Source organism: Mytilus californianus, unplaced genomic scaffold (assembly GCF_021869535.1).
Source record: "Mytilus californianus isolate M0D057914Y unplaced genomic scaffold, xbMytCali1.0.p SCAF_4, whole genome shotgun sequence".
NCBI lineage: Eukaryota > Metazoa > Mollusca > Bivalvia > Mytilida > Mytilidae > Mytilus > Mytilus californianus.
In genome coordinates this window covers 32,277,319-32,295,745 of record NW_026262690.1, presented here as the reverse complement: position 1 = coordinate 32,295,745, position 18,427 = coordinate 32,277,319, and positions in this window count along the sequence as shown.

Sequence of the window (18,427 nt, the reverse complement as noted above, 5' to 3'; positions counted from 1 at the left end):
TATACAAATGGGCAAATTATTAAAGCTTTGACTCATGTATGTCTTATCGTGGCAAAATCAACATTGTTGAAATCCCATTAATGATTTATTAACTGAGGATAATTATCACTTATCAATAAAAAGTTTTTGAAAAAGTCTATACACAGTGCCCTTGATATTCCTATGCCTACTCAGCAGAGAGGGTGGTCTTATTCAAGGTGACAAAAGGGTTACGATAGCGGCAACAGAAGAAATTGTGGTGCAATTTGATCATACACTTAGGCCTACTCTTTTGTAGAATTCAGAAATTTGGAATTATTCAAACCCTTTAAAAACAAAATTGAAATCTCAGACTACAATAGCAGATCAAGTTTATCCAAAGCTTCTTTTGTAAAATCTACTTATAAAAATATGTAGACTTTTACTTGGTGTTGGGGCAAGAAATGCCACTATTTCGGAACTAGGGAGATTCTCTATGCATTTTGCCATAACAAAGTCTATGATCAAATATTACCAAAGGCTTGAAAATTTAGGTTCATCTTTTCCATTACTAGAGGAAGCATGTTTGGAGTAAACAATTCCGTGATGGGATGGATCTTTAAAATTCTAGCTAAAGATTTACAAGTTGTTTGGGGTTTTTTCTAACAATCAAAGCTTTGCATTTTTATGAAAAATAATTCTTTATCAGTATTATGATGATGAGTGGAGACTCCAAATGCACAGTTGTGGTGATTAAAAGCTCTGTATCTATAGCACGTTTAGGACAAATTGTAGTATTGAAAAATACCTGATTTTATTACGATCTCCTGAGTAGAGGAGAAATCTCATTCGATTGCGTATTTCCTCACATAGACCAAGAATTGAACAAGGGCGTTATCGGGGTACTTCCCGACAAAACAGATCATGACTCAATTGCATTGTCGTTTGTGAACATGTTATTAATTAATATTGATATAAACGGAATAAGACAACGTAGATTGAGTGGATTCACTTCTTTCACTAAATTATTAATATGTACAATATACATGTAATATGATGTCGGTGGTTGTCTAAAAGAAAATATCAAAGATAAGACAGGGCGGAGGCTTATAATTTTGTACACCAGACGCGCGTTTCATCTACAAAAGACGGATTGTCATTTTCTTATGTTTGTTCTTTTATTTTGAGTGTTTTATTTATTTTAGACGAGGTGTTGTCATCTTTGTTTTTCTCTCTATTTTACGCCAAAGAGAGGCGAAAGATACCAATGGGACATTAAAACTCACAAGTCGAAAATAAACTGACAACGCCATGGCAAAAAAAGATAAATACCAAAAGACAAACAACTGTACACAAAACACAACATAGGAAACTAAATACAGAGCAACACGAAGCTTCATCATTATGTTCATGTCTAAAGATATAAGAAAACAATAATTTTCTTAAAGCAGCTTTACACAAAAACAACAGATACGGATAATACAAACATACTTCAAACTAAGAATAAATTATTAAAAAAAATGATAATAATCCTCGATTAGGGGAGACTCCGGTCGATCGGACGTCGTTTTGGTAATGCACGTCATATTGGACGTCGATTAGAGGGTGAAAATATTGGACACTAATTTGAGAAAATGGCGTTACATTGGACGTCGATTTGAGGAACGGACGTCGATCTGAGTCTAATATATACATGTTCACTTGGGCATGTCATTCAGCATCGTCCCTTGGTGGCTCCAGCAGTCCGGTCCCCTAATGATATGCATTGACCAATCTGCATCAAGCACGATAATGAAATATCAGTTTAGTGAATTTAGTTAACCAAATCACTGCTGTCTATCAACATACATCATGTGCGTCTATAACACGCATTGCCATGCAGCAGCACCTTCCCTCGGTGCCTTCTGCAGTTATGTTACATATCCACTAAATATTGCTAAGCTTGAAGAATGAAATGTTCAATTGGAAACTCTTTAAAAAAATCCCAATTTAGTGCTGATTGATATGCATATATAACACGTTCAGTTGAATCTTAGGATAAATCAGATTCCAATCTGTTGTTCTATACAACTACTTGAACTATCTGAACGAAACTTGCAAGAAATCAAGTCATACTACACGTATTCAAACATACGGATGATCTGTGATTTAAAGAAATATTGCTCCATTTTATTCTGACTAGAAGGAAAACATGGTCAACAGGACACAATAGAATACTTTCTGATTGAGGGTTTTTCTTATTTCGTCTATCTGAAACCTAAATTTAAGACATCGAATTTCACAACATTGATTTGGAAATCCTCTACAAAGTCTAACTTATTTTTTAGATGCGTTTGATGAAATGACATTGATGACAATAAAAAATTCACAAAGATTTCACTGAAGTCAAATGATAAATCTCAGAAACTTGACATGGTCATATTTGAAGGAACTTAATCACCGATTTAAACATATTCGCACATGACAACCTGCTGATTTAATCACATTAAAATCTAGGAAAAACAAAAACTGAATTTACGAAAGTTTGATGGTTGTAAATAGTCAACGGACTGAGTTAAAGGTAAGTTACTCTTCAGTTTATTTGTAATTTTTGAAGAAAAAAACATTTTGCATTGTTTCAACATGAAAGAATTAAAATGAAAACATGACAACTCAGACCAAAGACAAGACGGACCAAGACAACTCAGACCAATTTAAAGACAACTCAGGCCACTTTTCAAGACAGCTCGGACCAATTTAAAAGACATCTCGGACGATTTATGAAAACGATGATAACAAAGGGTCAAGATTTATAACCACTAGTATTGTAATATCGTATGGAAAAAAGCTAGAACACATTAAATAAGTGAAAAAAAAATAAAATATAAAACAATATTGACTAAGAAAAAAAATTAAAAACAAAAAAAGATATTTAGAAAAAAGGGTGGAGGAGTGGTTCCATTCCCCAAGCGCATGTGACTAGACCCAGAGACATATATATATATATAATATGTTATATTCAAAACATGTATGTCTCTACTAGAACCATTTATTATATTTTCAATGTATGTAAAGACATTGTTTTTTAATTTATGTATCTATTCATATGACTTTGTTTTCTAATAAATGTTAAAAATGTAACTTAGCTACCGGCCTAAGATTCGTAAAAATCATCAACAGAGACATGATACAATGTCAACCAAATATTGTCTCGTTTTGATGGAAATTTCAACAGTCCTTTATTTGAGTCATAAGTTTTCTAAAAGACAGTGATGAAGATTTGAAGTAGCCTGTCTTCGCCTATCAGTTTAATTCAGAGGTTACACACATTCGACACTGCAATATACCGTTTATCAGTTTGTAATACATAACCATTTCGCTGGATTCTCAATTATATTTGCAAAAGAAAAATACGAAAACGAGAAATTTAAAAATATCTACACAATTTGTTGTACAATTTTACTTACTCTTAACGGACCGATAAAAAAGAGGCGAAAGATTCCAAAGGGATAATCAAACTCATAAGTCGAAAACGAAATCACAATGCCATGGCAAAACACAAAAACAAACACGACTAAAAGACAAACAACAATATACAAATCACAACATAGAAAACTGAAGACTGCGCAACCCGAACCCCACCAAAAACCAGGGGTGATCTCAGGTACTCCGGAGGAGTAATCCGATCTTCCGACATATCGTCGTGTTCTTATGTTTTTACAAACCCGGTGATTAGTCTAAATAGGTTGGTCACATTCGAGAAAAAAGGGACTGGATAGTGGTTATGACAATTGGAACATATCCGTCGTCATCTGTAAAAATAGTGTCCCATACCGGTCAACCAACTCGTTATGGCGTCCGTAACATTTTCGAAGGATTATTTCGTTTTCAACACTTGGAACGCTTCCTTGTAAGCAGCAACCCTCTATCACAGAAATCATGATAGTAAATGTAAGCTCTGGAATATCGAATCAGCTTGGATATATGTACTTGCAGGCGCTTCTGGAATATTGCTATATAGAAATGGAACGTTAACTTCTTCTTCTTCTTCTTCTTTTCTCGATCTTTACACCCTTTATAGGGTAACCATACTTTCGTATGTCGAACAGTTCCAACACCAAAAATATACAGCATAATGAAAATTGAAAAATCACAACAAAAAACAATATATACACTATTTACATCAGGAAGTTTAAAGTTTTTATGACTTTTTACATCTGGAAGTGTAAAGTTTGTGGTCTTCTGATTTTAAATTTAGTATATTTATAAGGAATAGAAAAATTCATCTATATATTTTTAAAGATAGTTCGCAAAAAAAAAAAATGATTTACTGTGAACTATAAGAATTCACCTATATATTTTTAAAGATAATTCGCAAAAAGATTATTTACTGTGAACTATAAGAGTTAATAGAAGAATTATGCTTTCAAAAATATTTTTAAAGATAGTTCGCAAAACATTTATTTACTGTGAACTATAAGAGTTAAAAGAGGAATTATGCTTTCAAGAATAATTATATCTAAGTACATTATTAATTATTTATTTAATTATTCATTGCTGTCCCTCCAATCCTTGCATCCACTCCAGGCATCCTATTTCCTTGCTTGGTCTTTCATCACCAGTTGATATCGTGCATTGTGTATGAGGAACACTAGCCTTCTTGCTTGAAATTCTATTTTAGACATCAGGTCGGATGTGATTCTATATCTCTTTTGTATTTTAGTAATGTCCATTAATACAATACTTGTATTGTCATTTCACTTGTAAGTTCTTCTTCACGCACTTCCCCATTTGCGATAAAGAGGTTCTTAATTGTTTGTAGAATTGGACCTCGCAAGTAATTCCAAGCTTCACATTGTATAAGCAAATGTTCTAATGTCTCTTCTTTACAATCGCAAGCTATTCACTGATCTTTAGTTCCTTCTTTGTATATCTTATATCTTAGTGGTTTAAGTATATAAGTACCAGTTAACAGTTTAATCTTGGTAGGTACTCGCTTGCTGTCTCTTGGAGATTGGTGCTTAATACGCAATATGGGATGTATTGTCCCTGGCATGAATATATCACTGTTAAGGTATCGAAGGCCGGTATAGAGCTTAGCTAGGGATGTAATTCGCTCACTCCAATAGGCATTGATTCCTTTTCTGGAATATCTAGCCACTCAATTGCATTTCCTAGATCGTATTTTAGCATGATTGTTTTTACTTTAATAAACCAGCTGTTAAAATTCATTGACTTGATGCATAGTTGCCTCCTTGCTAGTTGTTTTTCTAGGCTTTCGTTGGGTTGGGTACATACATTTATGTAGAGGGTCATAACCTTTATTTGTATTTGTGCCTCAACTGGTAATATTCCTGTCAAGATGTTGATTGCCGGATCTGGTGTGTTAGTTGGTACTGACATTAGTTGCTTAAGCATTTTCTTTTGAAATTTGTCCAATTTCTCCAGATTAAGGGATCGTGGTGTTAATAGATCCATACCATATAATAACACTGGTAAGATATAGATTTTATACAGGTGTATTATTGTTTCCATATCCAGTCCATTTTCACCATGGAAGTCACTGCCAAGTAGAGCATAAGCACTTCTCCTTGATTTTGTTATATTTTCCTCGATATTTGCTATAATATATTGTTTCATAGAGTTGGTTCTGAGTATTCCTAAATGCATAGCTGATTCGACTCTAGGCATAGAAGCTTCACCCATTGTATATTCTTCCAATAGTGTCTCTTTCCTTGATGGCTTGAGTTTGAAGCCACACTTTTGTTGGCTATAGTTTATACCCCTCCATGCCAGCAAAAGTGTTTCCCATGTTGACTTGTACTTGCATATCAGTTGTCGTTTTGCTCATGAGTGCTACGTCATTTGCACATGCACTAGTATTGCAGAATATATTCCCAATTCTACATCCTAAACTTGATGTTTCCAGCATGTTAAGTAGTGGATTGATATAAAGCTTGTATAGGTCGGTACTTAGGATCCCACCCTGGCGTACTCCCTGTAGCACATTAAATAGCTGAGAAGTTTGGCCATTCCATTTAACTGCACTTGTTGCATTAGTGTGCATACTTTGAATGATTGTCCAGTGCTTATCATCGCTTCCTGCATGATAGAGCCGCTTCATAAGATGAGAATGTATAACCACATCAAAGGCTGATTTTGAGTCCAGCAGGACTAGTTCATACTCTTGATTGTTGTCCTTCACTTCACGGTATATTTCTTCTACCGGTAAGGCTGCATTTGCTGGTCACGAGCCTGCCGTAAATCCTCTCTGAGTTATATTTTGAGTTACAAGTACTGCTGGGTTGATTCTTACTTTTATGATTGTTTCTATCACTTTGTTTAACACAGGTAATACAGTGATTCGTCTGTAGTTAATTGCTATATTTTTCTCGCCTTTGCTCTTAAACACGGGGGTGAGTAAACCCTCTTTTAGCATATCTGGTACCTTGCCTTCTTTAAATATTATATTGATGAGGTTCAGTAACAGCCATTCCAAATTTTTCCCTGCATGTAATATATGTTCGACAGTGATTCCATAAATATCAGCTGATTTTCCTTTATTAATTGATTTGATGGCCTTTTGTAGCTCTTCCAGTGTGGCCGGTGATGTATCCTTATCTTTCACCATGTCAGTAATTAATCCTATTTCGTATTCTACTGCTTGATAATATTGCAGGTTCTCTAAGACTGTAGCTTCCTCTGGAATTTTTTTTGTAATTTATTTTTATTTTATCTGAAAAAACACCAAGCATTGTGATACATAGATACATAAATAATTTATAATGCATGTATTAATATTAAATTTTCCAATAACAGTCTAAAGTTAGGTATGCTTATTTTATGTATATATATATGATGATTATCTACTAGATCATACTCATCATTTATCACTTTGGAATAGAGTACATGAATATGTTGATAAAGTTAATGATGGCATCAGCCTTCTCCTCTTGCCACATGCATCACTGTCAATACTATGATATCCAAAATGAGAGGTACCAGGAGAGGCCACCAGAGATCATTAACAGATAAGGGTCAGACAGGACATGTTGAACAGAATCACAAAATAAATAACAACAGTAAATAACAACCAAAGTCAAGGGGAGACATTACAAATACAATCACACAAAAACAAGTTTATCAATATATATATAACAAAATCAATAAACATCATATATAGCAATTTTATGATGCACACAAATCACTGTCCAGTTGTGATGTGCATCAACGTATTATTAATTCTACATGAATTATTATTGAGCCTTAAGTGAGTACAAAAAAGAAAGATCTCTCCTCACATGTAAACTAAGTTTTTAATCAATTCCCATTTACTACCAAATTTCTGTCTTGCTTTAGGGGATCTGTAAAAGGAGGAAGATATATTTTTTATTTGGTAGGAATTTCTAATCATAGCTATCGCACCAGTAAGAGTCGGTAATGAAGTGTTCAAGCGACATGTATAAATGTAATACTTAATCAGAACAGTAGGGAAACATCCCAAGACTCTGACCCAAGAACAATATTTCTCGCATTAAATATTAAAGTTTAAATTATATTTAAGTTGAAAAAGTGCTGAAATTTCTAACTAGAGTTCATTCACAGAAAAGGTGACTTAAAGTTTCTTTAGTTTCATTGCAGAAACTACATAAGTTATCCCAGATGCTTGTTAAAACCCAACAACAAATTGGCAGTATTTGGCCATAGCCTTTAATATTATTTAAATTTATACATATTGTATATAAGTAATCTCAATATAAATGTATGTAAGTGCCGCAGATCGCTGGCAATTTAACTGTCACTTGTATATCTGAAAATATGAGGTTACCGGCATATCGCTGATTATGGCAACCGTACTATCAAATATATATATAAATGACTACCACAGATTGTGGTAACTGAATATAAGATTAGAACAATTTGGATCACCGTGGTAGTGAATGATACTATTTATTAAACGAAATGTTTTTTGATGCAGCGAATTATGCAATCCGAGTACATTTGTAAGTCATTCTTTGACGACATTTCTTATTACATCAAGCGGAATTCTTTATCTGTCCATTTCGCAAATTACACGTAGGCTTCCAGAAATGTCAACTCATGCATCACCTGAAAGGATAACATACACCAAAGCAGTTTCCAATTCTAAATATATTTACAAGAATTGCATGTTCAATATCAGTAACAAATATGTTTACTGAAATTCTCAAGTGTTTCTTCTGAGAGATGTCCTTCATTGTTATTGTATTGTAACTTCCCCAAGTATCTGTTTCTATTTCGATGTAAAACAGTGTCCACATTTGCAAACCAAACACAACAAAACGTTTAATTTGAATGTCATGTGCACATACGGACATTCTGCATAATTAACCCCTGCACAAGTCTTTATAAAAATTGGCCGATCAAATAACACAAATCTGTGTCCACACTTGTTTATATTTACAAAATAATCAATTTACTGGGAGGGATGGCGGGTTTTTGGTTTTATATTGGAGTTCAATTGTCTCCTGCCTTCCTCACTAATAACCAAACAAAAAATATAGGGTACAGCGCACCGTGAAAACTGAATTTAAGCACAACACTTAAATTCTATTATCCCAGATGCTTGTTAAAACCTAACAACAAATTGGCAGTTTTTGGTCACAGCCTTTAATATTATTTAAATTTATACATATTGTTTAAAAATAATCTCAATATAAATGTATGTAAGTGCCGCAGATCGCTGTCAATTTAACTGTCATTGTATATATGCAGTTACCGGCATATCGCTGATTATGGCAACCGTACTATCAAATATATATATAAATGACTACCACAGATTGTGGTAACTGAATATAAGATTAGAACAATTTGGATCACCGTGGGAACACAGGTGAGGGATCAAAACCCTTACATTGTTCATCTGTAGTGAATGATACTATTTATAAAACGAAATGTTTTTGATGCAGCGAATTTTGCCAGATTGACATTGAAACCAGACCTTGGTTACAATGTCAACCGCCATAAAATGGGGTTCGCTGCCAAGCTGTGTGCCAAATACATTAACCAATAATCAAAACATTTCAAACTTAAATTATAAAGTGACGCCAATAATGAAAAAATAAAAATCATTTTATGTAACTTAAATTATACAAGTCAGATAATTAATCATACTTATATTTTTATATCAATCTTCTGTTTCTGTAGTTGTAAATATATATACTTACCAACTGCATTATGCATGAGAAACAAAACCACCTTGGGTCGATATAAAAAAATTCCAAGAGAACATAAGAGTGTGTAAAGTTTGTAAAATTTTAGAAGACGAGGAACACTTTTTCCTTCATTGCCAAATCAGCAGTGATATTAGAAGTCCATTATTCAACACAATTAAAGCCCATTGTTCTAACTTTAACCAGCTCTAATCAAATTGTAAACTATTTTAGATTCAAGTAAAGATCACTGATAAAGATATTTGTCAAGACTTGTGGCTGTATGATAAAAGTAATCCATGGAGTGACGAAAATAAGGTCCACATTGGTCAATTATCTATATACTTATTATATAATGATAATGTATAATTATCAATATTAACTTGACTTGCTTAGAACTTTGTTCATGCATTGTATGCTTCCTGTGTACATGGATATTATGTTTGCATTTTAACCCTTCAGGTTTTTACTTTTTGCAATTAGTTATGTATTAAGAAAAAATATTGTTTCCGACAAATGACAGATGTACTCCATCGATTTTAATACCGTTTCACTTCTGGAAATGTCTCACAATCTCCAACCAAATCTTAACAGGTTAACATTTATAAACAACTCTATGTTGCATTTAATTTGATAATAGTTCTTATTCGTTGAGGAAAACTATCAAACTGTTTACTGAACTGCGACTTCGACATTATTATGACAGAAAGTCTTGAAACATTTACCTTCATTTTTGAAAAATCAGCTCTTCAACCTTTTATACAAATTAGCATTGGCCGACAATGCACGATAAACAGCAGAAAATATTCCCAAATAGGGCATGCCAATAATATCCGGCATGAACTTGCTGGATCAAATGCTTTGCGTAACCCGAATTGCTCATGATCATCATACCACTATGTGTTAATATTTTGCTTTGCATCTAAATGAACAGTTGTCGTGTACTTTAGTAGATTCTGGGTCCATTTGGATGAGCTGTTCAATAGACATTTACATTTATTTAACAGATGTTCATTACTGAATGAAGGAAACTAAATTGATTTTTGTGTATTGTTTAACTAATTTAAAACTAGCTTACGTGTAGCCGGCTTTGAATAATTGTTCTAAAACAATATACCAAAATTAATAATTGACATTATACAACTTTTTCTCATATACTTCCAGAAACATTTAAAGTTTTATCAATATGCATGCTAACATTAGTTATTTGATAAGACTGAATAAGGTTACATTACCTAATGAACGATCTCGACTGGTTCCGGTGTTAAAATAGGATTATCTGTACTTGTAGTGGACTATACCTCTGCAGTTGTAATGGCAATACTATGTACCCCCGAATTGTAATTGCCTTTTAAATGTGGTACAGGTACAAATATAGCTGGTAGCCTTTCGTCGACTTTCTTGCAGAAGCTGAAAGTTATTGGTGTAGTTTGCTTTTTCTTACTTACTGTCTCAGCTAAACAGACTTAATTGCTAAAAATTAAACTTAGAATTTTGTAACACAATATAAATATGAATTTGTATATATATTAATATTTAATATTTCAAGTTAGAAACCTAGTGATAAAATGTGATCTCCCCTGTAAACACTGAAACTTAGATCTTTTTTAATGTTTGTCCCGTTTATCCAGGACGCTACCAGTTATAAATAAGTTGAAATAAAAACAAACTTCCATTTAATGTTATTTCCTTCTGTAAATAGCAAACGCCAAGTGCGACAAGCTATAGGAACTTCATATAAAATTGGTTTAAAATGCTGCTATGCAAATAAATTCCTGAAAACACAAACTTCAATCTATTTTCTACTGGCTGTATACCTCTCTGTTATATGCTAATCACCCGGATATCTATGCAGTTAAATCAGAAAAGTTCAGGGGGAAATTCTAAAGGAAATGATTGATATGCAGCAAAGATTAATACTGTGAAAGCAAGCCACTAAGCAAATTCAAACGGACTTTATCGTGATGTAAACATTGAATGTTCATCAGTCGAAAAGACCGCAAATACATGCACAAAAATCAAGACGACCTTTCTTGAAATTGTATAAAATTTTTAAAAAAGATGCCTACCTCATCAAAATATTTAGCTTTATTTTTTTTTTTTTTTTGACCTGGACAGACAAGCTATTCACGAAAAAAACAATGTCTTTATCAAATGCTCACGTGAAAAGAGCAGACTGGTGTACTCAAAACATAAGATGTAAAAACAAAGTACATTTTGGCAAATTGTAACGTGCTTATGACTTTGTGGAACACTTCAAAAATGGGGGACCTGAAAGATCTTTAGATTTTAAATGTGCAGGATCAATATACAGCAAAGATTAAAATTTTTTAGACTTCAGTTTCACAAGCTCCTAATGCAATTAGCCCATCAATACTGATGTGTTTTGCTTGTCAACAAAAATTACGAACATTTATAAAATTCTTCAGTTGGACGGCAAACGATTTAATGGCTTCTAAGGTCAAGACATTGGTCACGTGACAAAAGGTCACAGTTTTGGTAAACGTGCATGTCTCGTGGTTTTTTGACTCGTATCGTCTTATTTGTACTCGTACATTAATAAAATTCAAAGTGTTCAAATCTTGAGTGAACAAGCTTCATTATTCTTGATATATACATTTTGAAACCGAGATTGTCGTTAGCTCACCGAATTGCAAATATACTTATAATGAAATCATGAAACAAATTACCAAATGAATGCAAGATTTGATAATAGTTAATAATCACAAACAACTTATCCGTTAATATGAATAATATGAAACAAAAAAAATGTCTCTGACTATATGATGTATGTCATCTTCGCAGTTAAAAATTGCAGCCACAGGCTTGTTGCTTATTTATTTATTTTCTCTTTTAAATACACGTTTAAGTGTCCTATTAAAAATCTATATCAGCCCAGTAGTAGGTTTTCAATCCTGTGTTGATCAGCCGGTAGTGAATCTTGAAAACTGACCACAAAAAAAAAATTAATTCATTGCAATAGACTAGTTACAACACGAACAGCAAAGTTTAAACATATGCAGAATTATATTATAATAAGTATTAGGTAGATAAATTAATAATTATTTAGGCTGTGACCAGTTGTTTGTTCAAAACAATGTTATGAATACAAACTCGTTCTTAATCCTTAGTCAATGTCACCCCTATTTGAATGATCACTAATGAATGCATAAAAGATGGTTCAAATAATTTTTTCATCAAAAGCATAATATTTTTGTGGTGCCATTAAGATGATATCAAAAATCTGTGAATTCGATGCAGTATTGAGTCCTTACAAACGAATATGATATAGAAAACTTCTAAAAGATGCTAAACCAGAATCCTCACACACAAGTTTAATCTGAGAAATTCCAGAACTACGTAAAACCTAAAAAGAACAATGATCACGATGTTTAATTTCCGCTAAAACCTTTTTCAAATGATGAAGTCGTACAAGGTACTGGACCATGGAAATCTTACAGCTATTTACTTCTACTCTGTAAAATGGTTCATTCTATCTCGTTCTGATAATGCAAAAATTTTAAAAGAACCATTGAATCTGGTTATATATCTGTTACTTTGGAGTTCCACAAGGTTTTACACTTGGACCTTTATTATTCTTGGTCTATTTAGATTTTAAACTAAATAGTTCCTGGAATAATTTGTGAAAGATTTTACCGAAACAACATAACTTCTGAACTATTTAACCTTTCAGATTGAAAATACTGGTAGATCAAACCCCATATTCATGAGTTCCGTTCACCATCAACCTGATAAGGAACATACGCATTAATAACATCGTATCTTAAGCAAATAAATCATTAGGCTTCCTGAAAAGAAATATCAATATACTCCCGAAAGAAAGGAAAATAAGGCATACAAAGTTATTGAAAGACCAAATTTAGTATAGCCAGAAGTGCTTGGAATCCATACCAGGAAAATCTCATAAAAAAATTAGAAACAGTGCAAAAAAGATCAGCGAGTTTCATTCAACATTAAATACAGTAGACATTATATCAGTCACTACCATACTTTAGGAATTAAAATTACCGTCATTAGAATCCAGACAAAAACTCAAAAAGCTCTGGTGTTTCATAACTTAAGGCACTATAATTATAACATCATAAAATAGCCATAAATTATTTTAATTTGCACATGTAAATCACCATATTAAATGTCTGATTTAGTACCTGCGTGATTGATTCTAAGACTGTGCATTTCAACGACCAAGTAATAGACAAAAATCAAATGTATCTATCAAATGTTGTCAAATGATCAGTTAAGTCGGATAAACTATCGGTCGACTAACCGGTTAAAACGCCAATAAATTCCACACAGGTACAATTCAAAGGAAATTGAGGGGGGAGGGGCATCGGCGCAATACATCTGATTGAGTAAGTGTTCAACTACAGAAAGGGTGCCCAATATATAAAAAAAATCCAATAGTCAAATTAATTAACTTGGTAATAATCTTCGGAATTTTTTTTTTTTTTTTTTTTTCGCTTCTTTTTCCATGTGGTCGCCATGTGCTTTTGTATTTCAGTCAGCACACGTTCCAAAATAATTCATAATTAACGTCACTTTATGACGAAACACCTTACATACGTTAGTAAAACCAACAAATATTCTTTAATTATTTATCAATACTCCCTGACAATATTAAAGATTATCAATTTCTTTTGGTTTTATATTGGAGTTCAATTGGCTCCTGCCTTCCTCCTTGGATCCAAATTGAAAAAGGCTCGTTACGTCAGATTTAAAGGTTCAGTAACCACCAATGAGATTATGGTATAAAAGTATACGTAAACTCACTAATAACCAAACAAAACATATAGGGTACAGCGCTCCGTGATAACTGAATTTAAGCACAAGACTTAAATTCTATTAGTTTCTTTTAACCCATATTTCTGCAATAATGCATTTATAGCGAGAGTTCTATGAAAAATCTTAAACAGGAACATACTAAATTTGTTGTTTTTAGCGCAACAAAAGGGTAAACTATAAATGAAATCATAATTTTCTATATGAGTGCTTAGTTCTTTACACATTTTGTCTTTTTGTTTGGTAGGACGTTCTGTTTACTTTGACAAGAATTTTTTGTAAAAGAATTGACATGATTTTTTATTGTTTTTAATAAATTAAAATTTTTCATTAGATATGTACATGATTTTCTCTGAAGCAGTGATTAGACCTTTCCAAGCTTTTGGTATCATATGAAGTATGGAATGGTATTCCAGGAAATTAATATTAAGATTATATTTTCTGCAAAATTCCTTTAAAGTCAAAAATTCAAGTAAATCACCCACAAAGAAAACTCCTGATTTAACCTACCTCTGGTAAAAGACAGTTTTATTATTTATTGTCAAACTCTTGTTTAGCCATATGGATTGTTTCATGATCCCTTCAGCAGTGTCATTAGTGACAGTGTTTATGATATTCCAGTTTAGTAAAATGACTTTCCAAAAATTATAAAAATTTGTAGAAAGTCAAAAATTCAAGTAAATCACCCACAAAGAAAACTCCTGATTCAACCCACCTCTGGTAAAAGACAGTTTTATTATTTTTTGTCAAACTCGTGTTTAGCCATATTGATTGTTTCATGATCCCTTCAGCAGTGTCATTAGTGACAGTGTTTAGGATATTCCAGTTTAGTAAAATGTCTTTCCAAAAATTTTTTGATACCATCAGGGGTCATCAACCATAGTTTGTCTGCTCCAAATCTGTTGTATTGATCTATTAACAGTGTTTTCCATGGGGATATATTCAAGGGGTCGAAAAGTTTATGTATCCATGTCATATTTAGTGAATAACAAAAAAAATTATATCTGGCATTTTCAACCCCCCTAACATATAACCCTATCATAACTTTTCTTTTAATCTTATCTGGTTTTCCTGACCACTAAAAACTAAAAAATATATTTTGAATTTATTTTATTTTATCAACCGGTGGGTTTGGCAAAACTGTCAATGACTGAATTAGAATAGGTATAGCTAATGATTTAATAACAGTGGTCTTTCCCATATATGTTAAAATCTACATACCCAGGAATTAAGTAAGCTCTGTATTTTTTTATTTTTTTCCACAAAATTTACAAGCGTTATATTTTCACTGAACAGATCAAATTTTATTCCTAAAAGTTTAAATTTTCCTGAATAATTCCAGTTCAAATTTCTTGTAGTTGTTAATTTATCCCTCGAGTGAATCTTTGAACCAATCCATATGGCTTCACTTTTATCAAAATTAGCCCTTAGTCCAGCACAGAATTTTTCTGAAGTATATAAACATTTTTCAACAGATTGCTCATTCTCATCTAATAAAAGACATGAGTCATCTGCATACTGGCTTAGTAGATATTCCTCTGCAGTTGCTAAGTTTCTAAAGTGCAGTTTGAAGCCTTCCATAACATTTAGCTTACCAGACATACATACGTCTCCTACATGCAAGTCCATGATAGCATTACCCCTGTTCTTTCTATTACGTTTTACTAAATGGTGGAACAGTTAAGCATCCTTTGTTCTAGTTTCTATTATATGCTGTTTCTCTGCATCTTTGATTTTAGCATTTTTAATTCGCACCTGTCACCTAAATTCCTTTCTAGTTCTCAATCTTTATTGGTATTTATTATTTTCAGGGTCTTTGGTTTTCCTTGCTTCACTCACTGCGCATAGTATTTACGCATCTAATCCAGGTCTAACTTTATATCTGCAGACCATACATTCAATTTCAGTTTTGCCTCGTACCTTGGCTTGTTTGAGTCACACGTAACTGCTGTGTCATTTATAAATTCATGCACTGGCTCTAAGACGGATGTATCTTGTTCTAATGTATCCAGCGGCATGTTGAGTATAACATCCGATTGATCATTTGTCATGGCTGCATATAGGTCAATGTCAACTTTATCCCATTTGATAGCTCGGTTTGTACAATCCTTTTTTTTAGATTTTTGCAATCTGCATCGTTCGAGATTCCATATAATATTTTCATTTTTATTGGATGATGATCTGATGTGTTGTTCATAATGCTACTCATCACTTGCTTGTGTGTTGGCTTGATTCTTCCAAGTTAATGTAGGAAATAGTTCAATTCTGAACATTCTTCTCCATTGACATTTACGAATGTATTTCCTTCGTTTTCGTATTTAAGCCCGGCCTCTTTCACATATTTCTCCAGATAGTCTTTTCTCTTATTTATTCTATCGCAGTTTCCTATGTCTTTGTTTAGATCGCCTCCAATTATCACATAAAGTGTATCTTGATATTTGAGCACAATTTCATTGAGTTAGTCTATAGTGTCTAGGAATTCCTCAGAATGATCACGACTTCCCGTTGATGGTAAATAGATAGATATTAAAAGCAGATTGTTATTATCTTTTCCTAATAATTCCACACATTGTATACGTTCTCTTCCACCATCTAATGGCCTAATCATAATGTCCAATTTCATTTTCCATATTATAGCTACTCCTCCATATCCTCTTCGTAAATATATCGTATATATTATCAGATTTAATTGTCCCTCAAATAGCCAATGTTCCTGAATAAGTACAAAGTCATTTTGTCTAATCAGATCCCTAACCGTTGCACTGCATGATTTAATACTTTTACAGTTGAATGATACTATTTGCAGTGCAGTATTTGAGATTTCTATTGTTTGTGCTACCTGATCTGCCATTGGAGGTTTTGTTGGCCTAAAAAGTGCTGTTTGTGATGTGGAATTAGCGGGTTGGCAACAAATACCTGATTATTGTGATTAGTTGTTGAATCTGTGCCAGAGACATCGGTTCTAGTACTACTGTTTCTGCTTTGTCCGTTACGCTTCCGGTCTTGCACCGTAACATGTTTTCTATCTGGGTTTCTATTGTTTGGTTGTTTGTACTGAGGCCTGTTGATTGATGTTGCTTGTAGGGATGGAGACGGTATAGAGGGCCATTCAAACGGGAAAACCAACGGTCTAATCTATATAAAAAAACGAGAAACGAGAAACACTTATGAACCACATCAACAAACGACAATTAATGAACATCAGATTCCTGACTTAGGACAGGTGCAAACAATTGCAGCGGGTTTAAACGTTTTAATGGTACCAAACATTCACCCTTATCTGAAACAATAGTGTAACATCAGAACATAGAAAGACAAACTATAAAATATCAATTGAAATGGCTTTACTCAATCAAAAGACATATTAACACCAGTGAACATACACTGAACAAATAAATTTGATCTATGATACAATGTGAATACAAAATAAATAAACTAAGGGAAGAATAATTAAAGGAACATGTTATACCGCTGTGAAATGTTAAACATTTTAAGAAAAACAATATGCTTGAACAAAAATATCAGCCTTTTGCAATTACTTTAAACACAGGTAAATGAAAATAATTTTGTTGTTGGGTATACGTGTACATTTCAAATGGAGAAGGGAAATATTTTTACAAAATAAATAATTTTGATGTTCATAGTACGAAGAATTGAAATTTATAGTAATACCAAACACTTATCAAAGCTGGTATATAGACCAGATATAACCCTGAATAAGTAAACATAAATAACAAAAAAGCATTACAATTAGTATCAACAGGTCAGATAAACAAGAAAGTACGATTTGAGAGTACTCACAGGTATTGACAGCTAGTTAAAAAGCCAAAAACAATTAATAATAAAAAATCATGCATCAGAGACTATATAGCCATTTACATTATATCCTGGTGTTGTTACGTTGCACCCTGGGTAATTGCTTGTAGTATCCATACTTGGCTGGTTGTTTATTCTATATCCATGTGTTAGGTCATTGTATTGTATGTTCTGTACGGCGTCAGAGTTTGTGGATGTGCTCTGGCTTACTGTTGTAGCGCAATTCATTGCAGTTCTTATATTTTCCTGACCATTCTCATAGCGTGGATTATTACCTTTACTTTTATGGTGAATGTCTTGTCTTGCATCAGGGATGTTTAGGCTCTCCACTACTTTCTGTAGCTGATTTTCTACCTGTTCCATAACAAGATTTGTTAGTTTCTCATAGAAGGCTAATATTCTATTGTTAATCTTTCCTTGCATTTGTTCATTTAATGATGTTGATGAAAGCCCCACTCCTTGTATACTATTGGCATTAGTGTTCATGTCAAGTCTACGTTTTATTGTGTTGACTAAGTACACAATTCTTGGATTCCAGATATTGGCATCGAGTTTCCAGGAGCACTCTTTGAATATTTTTTCTTTCATTTTCAGATGTTCTTCAGCCTTTCGCAATTTAAGTTCTCTTCACGGATCTCTTTTAGTTTTACCGTTGCCACCCCATATTGCTCAATATGCTCTGA